Source organism: Tetrao urogallus (genome assembly GCF_951394365.1).
Source record: "Tetrao urogallus genome assembly, chromosome: 4".
NCBI classification, from domain to species: domain Eukaryota; kingdom Metazoa; phylum Chordata; class Aves; order Galliformes; family Phasianidae; genus Tetrao; species Tetrao urogallus.
Genome location: NC_136817.1, coordinates 17,239,465 through 17,257,857, shown reverse-complemented (window position 1 = coordinate 17,257,857; position 18,393 = coordinate 17,239,465). Strand labels below are relative to the sequence as shown.

General features: G+C 36.2%; 1 protein-coding gene across 2 annotated transcripts in view; it reads right to left on the bottom strand.

Moving 5' to 3' along the window:
• Positions 1-18,393, bottom strand: part of GRID2 (glutamate ionotropic receptor delta type subunit 2) — a gene marked incomplete at both ends in the record, with an annotated part of 691,297 nt that overhangs the window by 221,020 nt on the left and 451,884 nt on the right. The gene's annotated exons all lie outside the window — the stretch shown is intronic.

The window sequence follows — 18,393 nt, the reverse complement described above, 5'->3', positions numbered from 1 at the left end:
CATCCTATTGTAAGCTGCTTTTTTGGTATTTTCCTTAGCCCATCCACACAAAGATAGTACTAGTATCAAAAGTAGTTGCCTAAAAATGCAAATAACTTTGCACCCAAGAAGTCTTTTTTATTATTGTGTGTTTTTTGTTGCTATTGTTTTTTTTTGTTTTGTTTTGTTTTTATAAAGTGTATTTATTTCTAAACTTGGATCTAGCATTCAATTATTTCACGACTGCCCATTTCATCAGGATCAAGATGATGTGTCTCAGTTTCTCACTTCTGAGCACCTCTCATTGCCCAGTATGGACAATATTATTCAGTTAATTGACTTCAATGTTAGGCAGTACACCTTCTCACTATGTCTATATGAATTGCAGGGAGCTATATTATTTTCATTATCATCAGTAATGGCCCTCTGGTATTTTACAACTATTGTGCTTTTTACGTTTTTCAGTGTAGAAAGAAAATAAACAGACAGAACCTCTGTTTTACAGAAAATAAATATGCGCCCTTTGGTTTTGACACTTGAGGGAAGAGGTTGTTCAGTCCTAAAGTTTTCTTCAAATATGAACAATTTATGATTACATTCATAATGTGACTGTCAGAAGATTCTCTCAATCAGCACTTATGCACACACTTACAAGTTCCAGACTGTACGAAATCAATGCAAAATAAATAAATAAACCAAAAGCTTGCACCAACATAGCCTAGACCAATTATCTGTCAGCAAAACAGTTATAACTTGACATGGCATACCTTTACAGTTATGAAACAGTCTTCCACAATGCCTTTGTCTATCTACTGGCCTTGCCTACTTGCTTACTTTGAAAGCCACTGCAGAATCCCTTAAAAGGGATGATAACAAATAACACAGCAGTTAGAAAACAGCAAAAACAAAAAACAAAAAACAACAACAACAAAAGTGTGTCTGGTCCTGCTAAAATTGATTATAACCAAAAGGTACATAGAACGTAGCTTCAACAGATGTATGTGATGAAGTTGTTCAGAAGTTTCATATGACTAATACATTGAAAAAGTTGAAATGTATCTGTTATCTGAGAGACAATTTTTTTTTTTCTGGCTAAAATTCACACATTGTGATCTGGCATGGATTTATGTTTTGTGCCAGCAAATAATGACTATACAAAATACCACTTGCAAAGACACAGGGGCAGTAATGTAAAATAAATCAGATATCCTGAATATTAGAAGCAATAACAATTTGATGAAGTTCGTAGGAGTTAGAAACCTCAAAACCTCAAATATTTGAATACAATGCTATTTTCAGATTCATCTACCTGTTCTGCTGTGTGTGACAAGGAGCCCTGCTGTGCACTCCAGAAAGGCCAGGGAGAGATTGGAAATTTCCATACAAGACAGAAGGTGGGGAAATGTATTGTTTATACAGCTCACCTCTTAAGACAAAACTGATAAAAACTACAGTGTGCATTCCAGCTGAATCCTACAAGATATTTATTGGCAGAGAGTTACCCTTTCCAAAATAGAATTAAACCATGCACACATTCACAAATTCTCTTTTCATGCTAACTCTAGGGGAAATTGTACAGCAATCCACCTGTGGGTTACTGAACACACAAAGCTATATTCAACCCAGCAGTGTCTCTAAACCTAAACATAGCTGGTAGCTGAGAAACTGTGCTTACTCTGTTCTTACTTCTCCTTAGGCATTCACTTACTGCCTCTTTTGGAGATGAGATATCAAAGGAATCTTTAGTCCAACCCAACATAGCTGTTTTTATGCTTCCAAATGTATTTTGTTTTCTTAACTGCAATGAAAAGCAGCAGTTAGAAGCAGCAGAATCTTATTAACTACAAATCAACTGTTGTGAAGTTCAGGCTATATCTATTTACTGGGAGAATAAATATTTGAAACTGTCTGGCTGCCTTTCTGATACTTGCAACAAAAGCAATACTAAATAATGCATTTTGTGTTGTTGAGGTGGCACTTCTGCTGAGGGTCTTCACTGTGCAGGACCATCCAGAAGTAGAAGAACCTCAGTATGAAGTTGCATCCTAGCAGCTTGATGGACAAAGTGGCTCACGCATTCCTGTCTCACTGAACTAAATCAATTCTGGAGAATATGCAGAAGACAGACAATATAGCCACCGACTTCAAATAACAACTTTTTTTTGTTGTTGTTCAATCAGCATTTTTTCATTTATACGCCTCTAGTATTTGGCTAATTTTTATTGCCAAATCACATAATTCTCCATTGGTAAGAATCAAAGCAGCACTTGAGCAGGCCAGTTCTGAAACAGATTGCATGATGTTGGGGGAAAACTAAAAAGATTTCCTCTCCACCTACTCAGTGCCTGCTCAGCCAGAAAGTTCACACTGGAGTGTTTGAAAATACTGTCATTAGCTGCATAACTCCTGCAGCAAATAATACAGCTGTCGAGCATTGAGTGCCATTCATACAGTCATAGAAGTCCACAGCAATAGATATAAAGTATCATTGTTAACATCTTTGTAACTTCAGAAACGCGCAAGTCAAACTTCAGCAGCTTTCCTAACACTTTTCTAATCTATTAAAATAAATCAAGCTTCTGCTTCTTGAGGAAGGTGTTCCATTTAGTCAAATCAGCGAACAAGAAAATGGACGAAGCAAAATATAATTTTCTTTCTCTAAAGAATTCAACTACACACCAAGGGAAATTTTGCATAGAGCAGAAAAATGCTGTCAAGAAGACAAGCAATAAGCAAGGACGAACCATCTGTCAACTGGCAGTAACTTCAGAACTCCTGCATCTTTGGAAGAGGCTGACAATTTATCACAACTATTTCTATTGTTCATACTCAAACCTCCAAATGGGCTAAATGTAAGACATTCCAAAAATAAATAAATAAGAAATAAATAAAGTAGCAGCATTGCCAGCATGCAAGCTTTTCTCATGATAATCCTCATTACTTCTCAGAATAATATTTCTCACAATAACAAGCAAGAAAAATATACCTGCCCAACAAAAGAAACATCCAGTTTAATAGAAGATAGCATTAAAAGTTTTCTGCATCTCTTCTTGCTTACAAATATAGTCTTATAAAGGTCCTATATATCCTGTATAAGATACACAGAACAGAGCCCTTACCAAGTAAACACAGGTAAAGTTTTCCACGCCTTCAAAATTCATCTCCGTATCTAGAATGTTGCCTGCAAACATCTAATGAGCAGCAGTGCTGCGTGGATGGACAGATCCACACAGTATTTCCTCACCTCAATTGTTTCCTGTCTCCTGTATTTCAAATAACTCCTAGGCTCCAATTTTAGCTTTGCTACAGCTGGGACTGCTCTACAGATAGCCACTCAGGCATCATGACTCCTTTCTCAAAATGATGAAGAAATGTCTCCAAATAGAACCGAACTTCATGTTAATTTTCTGCCCCATGAGAAGCTGTGGTAGAGACTAGAAGTCTGTTCTTTCTATGGAACCACCACCAAGCCAAATGAGGTTTTTTTTTTTTTTTTTTTTTTTTTTTTTTTTTTTTTTACAGAAGACAACAGATGGCATTGCAAAATTACTTGTTTTGGAACTGACTAGTACTGAAATCATTTATAAAGTGATTTTTTAGTTAGTTTACCCAAGAGTTGAGCTGGAACACAAACTCAGTACTAACCTCTTCCAAACAACCTCTGTGTACAATATGCCCCAATTACACCCACTTGTAAACTGAACTGCACTATTCCAGCTGGAAGATTGCTAAACTGCTTATGTCCAATATCATTAGACTTGGTGTCTGTGTCTTTCCATAGATCAAGTTTTTAGAATCACCATTTCTGTTTTATATAAGCAAGTATGTGCTGTGACTTAATTATCTCTGCTAAGGATTGGCATTTTTTGATCATTAAGATATGACAAAAATTGGGCATCCTGCACAGCTACATGAGGCAGGGAGCTCCCACTGTGCAAAAATCTGAAGCAAGCATAGGAACTAGGATGACATTTCTTAACATTTCCTTTAACTGAAGAAAAAGTGGTTTGACTAGCTTGAGCACCTGGAGCTGTCTGCCATACTGCAAATGGATCTTCAAACAGTAACATAAAACCCAAAAAGATTTACACAGGTAATGTGCATGTAGCACTAAAAAAAGGGTAAAGCGATAAGGTAAACACTGGAGAAGTAAATGGACAAAGTTGTACTACATCAAACTAAATGTTGCAGGTCACCCTGACTCTGCTTTCTTTTTTTCTTTTTCTTTTTCTACTAGTGGCTAGTTCATCAAGCCACAACCATTTTATCAGGTTTTCTGCAGCATTCATTCCTACTGATGCCCAGCAAGACCTTTTCTGTGTCTCTGCTCTTAGCCTTTGAGCTTCTCAATAGGGAAATCAGTTGCTGATTTATACAGCTCACCAGAAACTAAAACTCAGAAAAATCTCTCTTCAGCAAAGGAAATAATTTTTGAATCTCATTTTAATCTCTAACCATTTCCACATTTGAGATGAAAAAGACATGACAACATCTATTATTTTTGTTCTTATGGAGCAGAATCATTTTTCTGGGATCCATTCCCCTCAAGTTCCTTCTAAGAAAAATGGAATTCTGCAGGTTAAATCAGACAAAGAATTCCCTAGGTCACTAATAATATAGTTATCAAGCATTAAAAGGCAAGCTTCTACAGCACTTTGGGGGAAAGGAAGTCTTCCAGTACCTTCTAAGGACACTGGAGATTGCTGACATGGCTTAATTTGCTTGTCTCGCGAGAACATGTTTCTTTGAAAAAGAAAGTAGTTGAACTATTTGATTGGTTTTCTTTCTTCTTCTACCAGATTTATTTCAAAAGATTGTACGTTTAAACTAAATGAAATGAGTTATTCCACTAAAAAATTAGTTTTATATTGATTCTACTTGCCATCTTTATTATAATTAAAACAAATCAAGTTCCAGGGAAGATTTCATCTCCTTTGTATTAAGATTTTTAGATGTAAGGGAGATTTTAAGAGATTTTACGGTCAAGTAGAGAGATCAGCCCCAAACTAAAAGTGCATACAGTGTAAAAGAAAATCAACAGTTGAACATTTAATAAGTATATATATATTAAAAAAAAGTATTAAAAAACCCACTACACTAATACTTCAGAGAATATGACTGTGGGCTTGTAATAAGAACTCTTACACAAGCGTTCCTTCTGTCTGATTGAACTGATTGTTTAATTTCTTTTATTTCCTTCCTCAAGAAGAACTCATAATGTGCTTATTATTTAGGAATCTATAATCAGAAACCCACTCCACTTTGGAGGTCAGCCAGTAAACTACAGGTTTAAAACAGTACTCATTAGATGCTTTCTTTTTCAGGATCTTCTTTTAAACTTAGTCTCACAATTTCTAAATTTATGTTTTGATTTATATTCTAATTATCCTTATAAAAAGGGCTTATAAGAGCTGTTGTTATGATACAAAACAAAAAACCCAACAACACATCTGTTTTGAACTATGCTGCTTTAACTCAAAGTCACGAGTACAACATCATACTACCTGCACTCAACTCAAACACTCAAATTCTCAGTGAACAATAAGTAATGTATCTCCTACCTGGAAACTGCATATTCCAAAATAATAAAGAGATTCAAACCATCATGGATATTCTGATATGTTAAGCTTATGTACAATTGCCTGTGCCTCCTCTTCTTAAGAATGTCTTGAAATCTCTTTTACACATAACTGGATTTTTTTTCATTGTAATGGTACTTTTCTCAACCATCTCTGCTCTTCAACTGCTACTTTTATTTTTTTAAGCTGAAATCCATTTGAAAGTTAGAAAACTACATAGAAAACCTGAGTATCTCAGTTGAATGTGGGCTTTAAATTAAACTCATTGTCATCATATTTCAAGCTGAAGAATCAAACATAAGTCTAAATCTATGTTCAAATCTTCATATTTTTTTCCTTTGTGAAGATTCAGAGGTGATAACAGATTTCTCCCAGCTGTAGTTTTAATTATCTCACCATCCTCTACACCCAAATACATGCAGAAACTACCCTTTGAGTGAACCACCTCCAGACTGAAGGCTGCTGGCATGCATTTCGATATAGGGAAAATAAATGCATTACTGATGTTGACATTTTTTGTTGTCAAAACTTAGGATATAAAGAAGCCTTTCAAACTGTTAATGTGACAAAAGAAGCTCAGGAGAATAGCCATTAACTCTAGGCTTTAACTTGTATAGAAATTACTGTCAAGTTTGATAAAGGGTCATTCTTAATGCATGCTTTAGGTGACTAGGCTGCTAGTGAAGAAAGTTTGGGATGCTGCAGGAGAAAATAGAGATGATAAAATAGTATCTGTCAATTTCAATATGTGCTCTTTTGGTAGAACATATAAATATGTAAATTCATATTTTCATGTTTCTTTACTTCTGTCTCCAATATGGAATTATATAGGTAATGTGTCTGTCAAGGCAGGAAACAGTTAAAAGTGAAGAAAAGAAAAACAATGCACAAGATTCCTTCTGAGTGTACATTAGCTGGCCTGACTGCACTCAAGAAAAGGACACTGATTCAAATAAAACTTGTAAAGGAATCATGTATGGCTAGTAATTTTGCATAACCTTACCCTTCTCATCCGTATCTGATTTTACACCTCAGTAATTCAACAGATTGTACTACAGTTGCTCTTGCTCTACACCAGTTTAATGAGAAGAATAGTCAATTAGGATGGAAATCATAGTCAGAAAGAGGGTGAAAAACAAGGGCTTTGAGGACAGACTTGAAGGAGAGAAGCAATAATATCAATACAAGAAATAGGGTCACTGATTCAGAAAGTTCTTTGGTAGTGTGAATAAACACTTCTACATTGTCACTGCTTGAACACACACACACACAGCATCAATAAAAACTCATAGATAGAATACCAATTCCCTCAATGGTAGCTAATTTCGAGAAGAAAACCTTCCTATCTGTTTCCTATCTGTTCCTAACTTCAGCAACCAAAAGAAGAAAGCAAAATACTGATTAAATTTGAAATAGTCTGTTTGACACCATTCTTCTGTTCTCTGTTACTAGAGGTGGGTGCTCTTTTTAAATGTTTAAAAGCATTTATTTAGGGGAACATTTAAACATGTAGACTGAATTTACACCAAGAATTTAAAAATGCAAGACTCAATCCACCTTCTTTATCTAGGAGTATCAAGTGACTATTTTAAGGCCAGACTCTCTCAATTGCTCAACATCTATAAGTTAGCCAGATTATCCTCAATAGGAGCTGCAGAATGCAGAGAAAACTCGCCCATTCCATTTAGATTTTTAAACTTAAGCTGAGCGCCTTAAAAATCCAGTCTTGATTAAGTTGGCAGGATGTTGTGTATTTTTTAGAGATACAGAAATGTAGTTTCAACTCCTTTTATACTTGTTAGCAAATTGAAATCCCATCTGCCAGTGTAACAGGGGAAACACTGAAAGTCACGTATTACAGAATGTAACAGTGCTACTATTTTTCTTTGTCACTGTCCACCTTTAAAAGGATCTGTTGACAAGCATCAGCTTGACATTAGTGAAATGGAAAGTACTTCATTTTCCTATCACAGGTGTTATTAATGAAGGTCACTGCTCAAGAGACAAAATATCACTAAAGCCATCAGCCTTCTGTGCTCTTGAGGTTTGTGGAGGTGCTACTCCTGTCATTTCACTTCTGTGCAGAGAACAGCAGTAGCAGAGGTTCAAGCAAGATAGCCTGCATTTTTGACTTGTGCACAAACAAAGCATTCAGCCAAATAAGCCGACTGAAAGCACTTTTTTTCGTGGCAATAAGAGTTCAAGAATCAAGAACAGTTTAAATGAATTCTATCTGGCTGTAGGCTTGGAGTTCCCTGTGATAAAATCTTCCCAGAAGTATGTGTGCTAAAACAAAATTTATTGTAAATGTACTGAAATTATTCTGACCACCAAATGTGCAGCCCATCAGCCATGTGGTTTAATGCTTGATAACAGATCAACAAAATGCATGGCTCCTACTAATAGTCCAACATCACTCTAAATCCAGTTCCACACAGGTACTCACTGAATCTTTGAAAAGGTGTGGATAAAAACATCAGCCTCTTTTTCATTAAGGTTCTAAATTTTCATAGAATCAAATAATTGCTTGGGTTGGAAGGGACCTTAAAAAGATTACCTAGTGATCACCCTGCCATGGGCAAAGGGGCCACTGACTCCACCAGGCTGCCCAAAGCCCCATCCAACATGGCCTTGAGTATCTCTAGGGATGGGGCACCTACAGCTTCTCTACGTCTGTGCCAGTGCCTCACCACTCTCTAAGTAAAAAATCTATTCACTTCTCAAGCCAAGACTCAAGACTTCACTGTCCAAATCCTTCTGGCTGGCATCCCTTCCCTCTAGAGTATGAACTGCACTCACTCAGCTTAGTGTTATCAACAGACTTGCTAAGCCCATTGTCATGCCATCAATGAAGCAAAGTAAGCAGCACCAGTCCCAAAATATACCCCCTGAGGGACATCATTTGTCAGTGGTGTCCACCTAGACATTGAGCTGTTGACCACAGTTCTCTGGGTGTGACCTTCCTAAATTTATTTTCCTGGTAAATGCCTTCTACTTTTATCCATTTATTTATTTTTGAATTCCTGCTATTACCCTACTTTTAACAAGTAAATGAAGGTAATGGATAGTTTGGAGGTTTATGATATTGCCATAACATAAGCTTGATAAGAAATTTTTTGTCCTAACATCAAGCAACATGGTTCACAGCCAGTTTCTTCCTGCAAAACTGCTGGGCTGAAATCTATTTTCAAAGATCCGTCTACATACCTTAGATCTGATATCCTTCAAGTTTCATTAGAAGTTGTTAACAAGATATGTAGTTCAAAGTCAATAAAAAGTACTCCATGCAATGCCATGTTCAATAATAATAATTTTGGACAGATGTTAGCAGATAGCAGTTTATCAGTGACTCAACAGCACAGCCACAAGTGCTCCTTTACAATGGCAAGGTGAAACTTCCTAGCCTTCAAATATGGGTAGATATTCTAAACAGATTCTGTTTCAGGCTGTTAAGTACAGAATGCAAAGGCTTTATTGGAGAAGCAAACATTGCAGAAAAGCACATTGTAACAAATACAAGCAACAGAAAAATGGCAATTTGAGCCATTCCATATAGTTCCTTAATAAATCACAGGAATTTACTTGCTAAGAATTATTTCTCTAGAATTTTCATCGTGGAACAGTTGCTCATTTCTTTTCGCTTATTAAATAAAGAGGCTTAAATTAGATCCCTAGTATCATTTTTTAAAATTAAATTGGAAATCTTTGGTGGAGAAGAGTAAAGAGAATGGGAGAACTTTAAGAAGATTTGAGAATTCCCAGTAAAGGAAAAAACAATGCACATTGTTAAAAAGAGCGTTGGTTCTGCATTTTAGCAGCATTTGTGGAATTGGCAATAGCCAGTGAAAAGAGCTATAAAGAAAAAAAGAAGACAAACACTTTTGCAAAGATAAAATGATTAAAGATCACTTCAGCCTAAACCTGATTTCAGCCTAAACCTGATCTATATTTTTTTTCATAGAAGAGAAACTTACAGCATCATTTTTAATTGCTTCTTTTTTCTTTTTCTCAAGGATAAACTGATAAACATCAGAAACTCAACTTGTATTTATGGTAACAGTTCCTCTACAGTCAATGCAATTATTCAGTCAAAATTACTCACGTGAGAAAAATAACTCATCTGTATAAGAGATTACAGTTCCAGGTCCCTGATGTAAATTATGAAAGGCCCATTATATAGACTGTCATAATTTTTCCAGAATCACATTTCTTTCTCCCTTAGGTACTGTCAAACATCCTTCTACCTCTAAGCACTGCATTTTCATAGTGTTCTTTCAATCATCCTTTTTGACTAACGTGAACCAGAGCTGTGATATATGTTTCCTATTCTGACTATTAATATTATGGGCACATCGTCTTTGCTTTTGGACAGTGATAGAAGCAAACTGACAGAACCAATATCTAGACAATCCTTGAAGTGATACATGAGCTTTACACAAGAATGATCAACAAGATAGAGAGCTATTCTCTCCAGACTGATTGAGAAGAAAAACAAGTTGGCTATAAGGCTGTATTTTCAACTGGGAGTAAGTACAGCAGGAGTCCTTTGTGAGTATCCAAGTATGCAGACAGAGAGCAAAGCTGAACCAGTTAAAAAATAAGAAGAAAGAAAAGGAAAGGCAGAAAGAAAGAAGTCACAATGATTTCAGAAGGTCATTATTTGGTCTATTGTGTGGGAGGTAGAACTGCACATTTGTCATGAAGAAATAAATTACAATGAATCTTGCTGTGGACCTCAGCAAAACTCTGAATGCATGCACATAATTATGGTCCATCACAAGTCCAATTAAATCCCAACTTAACCCAGGCAGACAGGCTAGCACAGCACAATGAAGCTGTGTGAGATGTGTCAAGAAACTGCTGGAGCCATTTCCTGAAGCGGTCAGGGACAGGAATGGAAAAACCTTTCCCTCCTCCCATCACTTCCCTATCCAGGAACATCAGCTGTGAGCAAGAAGGTACCAAGATCACTGGAATGGGATGTAAATTTGCCACACAATTAAACATAAAATCTCAGACACTTCTATGTAGCTGTACTGAAGACATTTTCATATTCTCATTTAGGGGCATGTTGCATTCCCTCCAAGTGTTTTGTTTTATGTGGTGCTGCCCACTCTCCTGATGGGCACCTAAATCCCCAACAGTCCCAGAGGCCAGCCTGGAGTCTCTGTGCTCCTTCATCTGATGACATCACGTTTGATCTCTGTCATTGCAGCATCACTGAGATAGAAAGAAAAAAATGTTCCTGTTTGATTTCAGAGGCATGGGAAAAGTTGAGCCTAGAAAGCCTTCACTGGGTAGTTTTTTTTGTTTTGTTTTGTTTTTATTTTTACCTAGATATTTCGTTTCTGTTTTTTCAGCTTTTCTGACTTCTACCCCTGTACTGAGCAAGAGGCCACCTTCTGCCTGGACACCACAGCAAGAGCTGCTAGGGAAGTTTTGATGTGTCTGCTTGTTACTTTTACTGGCAGAGCATTCAAACCCTATGTTTTTATGGTACCCTTTTCTTATGCACACAGTAAGCATTTTCACTGGAAGAATCAAGAGAATCCTTTAAAAAAAAAAAAAAAAAAAAAAAAAAAAAAAAAAAAAAAAAAATCTCTGTTGTAATTAACCAGAAACTTGGAGAGAGGAAAGGAGAGACTTTACATAAGGTTAATGAAAGACAGATATGGATTAAATTTCAACTAAGTGAGACAAAAGCTATAAGTAATCAAGAGAAGTTAAAGTTCAGATCATTTTCTACACTGGTATCCTGGAAACATATTTTAAAAAGCTTCATTATTGCGATGTCTGATGCTTGCAATAAAAGAGCTACAGGTAAACGTAGATAAACAAGCTTATTTCCTTCTTTACATGCAAGTAACATATACTGATGTGCATGCACCACATATTCTATTTGCTTCGTCTACTATTTCCTGTCCTATACGTTATCAGTCAACTTTTTGAGAGGGATCAGGAATGCATCTTTGTACATGTGAAGTTGTCCTTTACAACAATTTATATTCCACCTCCCTAGATTTACCTCCTAATTCAGGCATTTTCCAGGATCCTAGAGCAGCCATCATTCATGGTTACCTTCCTAAATTGACGATGGGTGAATTTTCCTCATAGAAAATCATAGAATATTCTCTCTAATGGAAAAGATTTAAAATTTGATCCATGACCCTCTCCATGCCATGTCTCCAAAATGGAGAGACAATCAAACTTGCTTAATGTATATTTATTTCACTCTCTCCTGAGGAAAAGATAAAAGTAGAGCAGTGTTATATTTCTGTCAAAATATGAATCTTCTGGAATATATGCTTCAATAATGGATAGATGATTTTTTATTGTTATTTACAGTAAAAAAATAAAAGATGACATATTTATCATTTCTTTGTTCTGCACTTGTGTGATATCTAATAATGACACCCTAACACGTGACTGTCTAAGAAATAACTGAAATGAATGAGATATTTTCTCTGGCAAGCAATTATCACTGTTCTTATGATCACACTTAAACATTTTAAAGAAAGGACCATAATTTTTGCCTTTACTTTGAGAACACATACAGGAAAAAACTTAAAATTAAATATTTATCTCTCAATCCCTAAACCAAATTTGATCTGAGAGTAGCTAGGATTAAAAGCATGTCAAGAACTCCTGCTTTGGTTCAGTATGAGCAGGATAGAAATAAAGGAATAAAAAGTCAGAGTATTCTCCCAAGTCAACTAAAATAAGAGCTGTAATCTTAAAATATTTCAGGCTGTAAACACAAAACCCATTCTTGGGAGCAGCATGTATTTCATTAGTGCCAGGACTCCCGCCATCATTTGTAGTGCACTCTTACACAAACACACAGGCTCCCCATAGCCACCCACGTCTGTAGTTCTCTTGCTTAAAGGGCATTAAAGTACAAACATACTTGGCATCATCTAGGTGAAAAAAAGTGCCTGGACTGCCGTCTTTGTTTGGAAGCCCTCTTGCTGGGGGTGCATGCTTCCTGAAAACCTACAGTGCTTTTTTTGCAAGCATGCATATCTTCAGGGCAGCACTGAAAGTGCTCTGCTAGTTTTATCAGACCAGTGAACTTTAGTGCCTAACAAATAAAAACCTTACGGCTACACTGAACGAGCTCTGACTTAATATGCAATGAGTTCCTATCTGTAGCGCTTGGGACAGGACAGTAGCTGCAGATGTACAGGCATGGCTTCAAGTTCAGCAAACCTCCTGCATATTAGCTGTGGGTGATCTTTCACATTGGGCATGGAATTTGGGCACAACAACACTTACAACTGCAATTTAATATTGAGACACTCAAAAATCAGAATTCTGGTTTCCCTCTGCTCACTTCAGATTCTGTCACATTTTTTCCCTAACCAGGCAGGGCCCAAATAATTGGGAAAGAGGAGAATGTACACCTGCACCTTCCTTTCTAGGGGTACATTATGTTGAAAGGGATAGTAACATTGCAGGAAATTGTTTTTGTTTGCTCTTAATACAGTATAGCCCTCAGTGAGATTCTAGTCTTGTCTCAGTTGGAAAACAAATTACTACAATGATAATGATGATGCGGTAAAAAATAAGTGACTGAATTTTCTGAAATCAGTCTCCAAATTTGGAAACCAGGAAAGAAGTTATTGAGCACTAGCTACATGAGCAAAGCAGGAGCATTGTCAGCTATATTCACACTTCCATTCAAAGGCACCATCCAGTTTCGCAGCACTGTTACAGCTGAGCTGATTGGTGCGAGTGGTTAAACAGCATTCAAAGCTTATTAAGAATGGCTAAACGGCCCCAAGGCCTGTCTACATTAGAATTTGAGTTTGTATGAGCACAAATGTGCCTAAAGGTACTAAATCAGCTAACAAAATGAGCAACATTGATGTGATCATCATGGATTTTTCTACATTTTATTCTGCAAAGTGTCCTTGATCATCTCAAATATTAATTAACTGGAAGTTCACTGTCTCTAAGGTATACACATAGAGAAAACCTAAAGGAAGCCATAAGGAAAAGGAGAAGAAAGAAAATGAACTGAGTTAACACATTGCTCCTGGATTAAAACTGCTTTCTACCAAAAGCTTCATTGTTCAGTGTCCACTGCAAGTGTCACTAACTGCAGATTTGAAAGAATACATTCAAAACAGTATACCTGCTTTTCAAAAAGTAACCTATAAAATAAAGCAAAACTGACAACTTCCTAAAGGGAAGGAAACATCATGGAAATTCTCTGGATATTGGTTAGGAAAGCACTGAGCCTTAGACAACGAAGAAACTCAGAAAGAAAAAAAAGCCTTTTCAATTTATACAACTTGGCTCAATTTGCATTGCATTTCTATCTAAGGCAAGATAGATTTCCAAATGTGCACCTTCTTCTTCATTCCTCCAACTTTCTCTTTTTTCAAAATGACAAGAAAGGGATAATGCGGTCATATTACATTTGGCACCAAATTATATCCCTTATAAAGATAATTTTAAGAAGCTGTTATTAGCAAATTAAAACAAATTGAGGTTTCCATGACAGTACAGAAAAGCCCCAAAAAAGAATCTTGTAGTATTACACACGAATTATTTCTGATCATGCCCAAGGCTCAGAAGTGAAGGATCTACGCTGAATAGTAAGACGGTGAAGTCAATATACAATGATTCAGCCTTGCTGTGTTATGTACACAGGAAAATGTTGTGCAAAGTTCTTCTCTTTACTACAGTACCTCACCGTAAAAAAAGTCCAATATGCTGATTTCACACCATCTGAGCAGTCCCTAAAAAAAGCTTAAAGTCAGCAGATCTCAATCAATTTATACTTGTAGACCTTAGACTATCAGATTTAGTTACATAGATACATAGATACATAGATACATAGTTCAAATTAGACAATTTTTTTCATTTTCTTAAAAATATATGTACAGTGCAAACTAGATACAAGAAATACTTTCTCTCAAGGTCTACTTGCTGCTTCAACCAAGAAATCTTTATCTACAGAACCATAATTCTGCTTCATGGAGTAGAATTTGACTGCCTTTAGTCAACTGCAGCCATGTGCCAGTGCTGTCACTTCATTCCCATGTGATGGTATTAGGGATTTCTAGGGCAGAAGCAGACTTACTCATGAGAATGTGTATGAAAATAATCATAAAGAGAGATTTGGGCTATTCCAAATATTTCAGTTGAGAGCTCTGATCTGCTTCAGCTTTTGTGTTCCTGATATTTTCCCACACTATGATACATAACAACTCAGCTTCCTTACGTTATTGTGTTTTTAACTCACAGAACACCAGTGCATACAATTTAAGAAGGGGACTACAAGGAAAGCTTTCATAGCTTTACAATTCAAAGCGGATAAAACATGAAACCTTGAAAAATTACCCTCTAACTTATTTTAATAAATAAAAATTAGTTGCACGTACACACGCTTTCCTGAGGCTTCCTCTCATTTTATTAGGTTTCTGCTTTTTTCATTTTGAAGGCAACAAATTCCAGCAGTGCAATGCACTGAAAAACATGGTGATGTGAAAAAACAGGAAAAAAAAACAACCAAAACCCAACATCCAAAACATAAAAACATAAATAATGGAAACATATTTAAACCACAGCATGTGTAAGTGCTACAGTGAAACAGGCAGTGCTCCTGCAGTGACCACAGCTAACCTGAGATTAAGCCCCTACACGGAACATAATATTCACTGAGAATCATTTTTCCATGAGATTTGAAGCTGGATGTGAATTTCGAATTCAAACTCTTCAGCTCATTGGCTGCAGAGAGGTGCATATCAGAGCGCAGAGCAGTATCAACGCATCACTTTGTATCCTACAACATAAATCAGGAGTACCTTCTCCCAAGAATATTAATTACTGATGTACTATGGCAGTCCTTGGGAGACACAGGTTGAACAGAGGTTTAGGCGCAAGCTGCTTAGACCTCATGATTTAGTCACAGTTATTCAGTCCTTTCTATTCAATCAGTTACTGTGCTAAACAAAGTCCTTGGGGTGAAGCATTTACAGTTAATTATGGAACTAGTATAATCTGCCTTGGTTTCAAATTAACATTTATCATAGTGCAAATTAATTTTTTTCAACAGTGTATTAACACATTAACCATAGTGGCTAGCCTCATTTCGCTCTCATTAATGGGACAGATTTTCCTTTTAATTAACAGAAAGCATGAAATTTTTGCACTGGATCTATGAATCAGCTATGAATAATTTGTTGAGAAAGTTTTCATTTCAAATCTGAAACATGCTTAGCCAAGACTAAGCCAGTATATGTACTCCTGTTGATTAAACCATTAATTTTTCGTTTATTTATGTGAGAATTCATGATTTATTTTTTTGTTATTACTTCCCCCAATGCTTTAATCATTCCAGTAAATAGAAAATGAACATTTCTGCTAACAAAATGTCTTATTATGGTTCTTTTCATAAATTCATTACTTTCAAAATTTGTAGTGCTTATTATTAATAATAAAACAAGCCATTGCAACCAGCAAGATGCTTTCATGCAACAAACTGGATGGACACGCTCATTTTCACCAAACACTGTAACTCATAGTGATTCACTATTTCCTATAATCACATTCTGAAAAATTATCTGAACAAAGAACACAAATCCTTATTTCTAGTTTTTCCTCTCACCACATTAATTACTTCTCAGATTACTCCAAAAGGAGAACCAACAGGGGCATAGTCACATGGGCTGAACTCACAACTCATGCCTCAATTTTAGAAGCCCTGAGTACTCAAGAAGGGCACTACTATTCAGTGGATAGACAGTGCTCCAATCAATCAATCAATCAATCAATCAGTTTTTAAGGAAATACCTAAATTTGGTTTTCCCAATGGAATGCAAACATGTTAATATTAATTATATTTGCTAATAAAAGCACATGAATGCACAGTCACAAATGGATTATTTTGCTTGTAGGCAATTTGATGCCCCTCGCAAAACTGCTTGAAAAAGTCTTTTGCTGTAGAAACCAAACCATTAAGTTTTAGGCAATATGATAAATCAAAACTCTATTACTTCAATTTTGTAACCGTTAGACTTTGAAGAATATCTTTCAACTACAGATGTAAGAGCATTCATTTTCATTCATCTTCATTTACGCATACATAGATGCATTTTATACTAAACATTCTGTTTTCTGCTGTATAATTGTAGCAGAAATGTAGGCAAGTCACAAAAAAAGTAATTGAGCTGACAGCAGAACTATTTGAAATGAACAACAAGAACAAATATTCATCTATAAATCCTTCTACTCAGAAGTGTCTTGAGCCAAAAGAAGCTATAAATATAAAAAGAAGCTATAAATATAGGGTCTGATACACACCCCAGAAATGCACTGAATTCTCGCTGCTGTTGGTTAACCTGCATGCAAGAATAGATGACTGGTGGTGGTGGGAGTTCCTGTAGTACAGTTTCCCTTAGTAAAAGTCAAATGTTTTATAAAGAAAAAATATTGAAAAAATAAAGTCTTGGGGAAAGGAGAAACAAAAAAAGAGAAAACAACTAAGACAGACATCCCCTGTCTGCTCAAAGTAAAACCCTATTAGTTAAGGATAATGAGCTTTCCCTTGGCCCACTTGCTCTTTTATAATCACAAAAATATTTGTTGATAAACCCCTCTCTTGCTTGCTCCAGCCAGCAAGTTGCATTCACTGCAAGTTACTCACAGCCAAATTGAAAATTCCATAACTCTTAAAGAAATCATTCCCCACAGCCTGATCAGTAAATGATAGTAATGCTCAGATTTTCACATAGCAAACTTCAAAAAGCATCTTGAAAGAAACTGCTTTCAAAATGGGCAGTCAACTAGTGTGAAATAATACCTAAATAATTTCACAGCTGTATGCAAGATAAGCACATGCTCTTATTACCTGCGCATACAAAACACCTAAGCTTTCAGCAACAGAGCAATCAGAAAACAGTGAACGTACAGCCAGTACACTCACAAAATGACTGAGTTCTACCCTCTCAGTGAGCCTAAACTAAATCAAATGCAAAAACAAAGAGGAAGGAAAGCAGCAATTCATAAGAAAGCAAAATATAGTGTGTGAGTGACAATAACTGTTTAAGAGGGAGGAAGATCAACTTTCCCTATGTTATCTGCTTGCTTAAAATTACCACCAGTTTGCTATTCAATAAAGTAAAGCTGTTAGACAATCCAGTGCCACATGAAAATAGATCTCTGTATTCACAATGCCTCTTACTAGCTGCTAGATGCCTCAGCCACTGCAGTGATGCTGTCAGAAGCAGAAAGGCAAGGAGGCAAAGCCCTGAAGAGGTGATGAGCATGATTGTGTGGAGCCTCAGAGCTCTCCCTCATACCTTCCAACCTTTGCTCTTTTCTTCCCACTTTCTATTAGTATCACTTGCTGTGCTTTTCCTGAACTCCAACTCAGCATAAAATCCCATTATCGAAATGTCAAGGCAATAACCATATCTTTATTTCTCTCCTTTTTTTTCCCCTGTACAAAATATATACGCTGAAGGTGCTATAAAGGTTTTATTATTTTAAGTAATTAATAGCTATAGTTCAGAATAGGAATCAATTACGATCCATACTCCATAGTGCATTCTGGAGAACTTGCCGTCTGGATTAATAGAGAATATGCATTACCAATTATATGTCAAACATATAGTTTTTATTCAGTAGAGAAATATGGAAATAACAGTTGGCAGCTATGAGGTTACAGAAAATAGCCATTTACACATCTCGAGAATCCTAAATCTTACATAAATAAGAACAGATACGACTCTATTACTTAAAGATCTCTACACTTATTTGCTAGGGCAGTAAATGTTACGAAAACTACTTTCTTGTGCTATGCCTCAGATATACCACACAACTT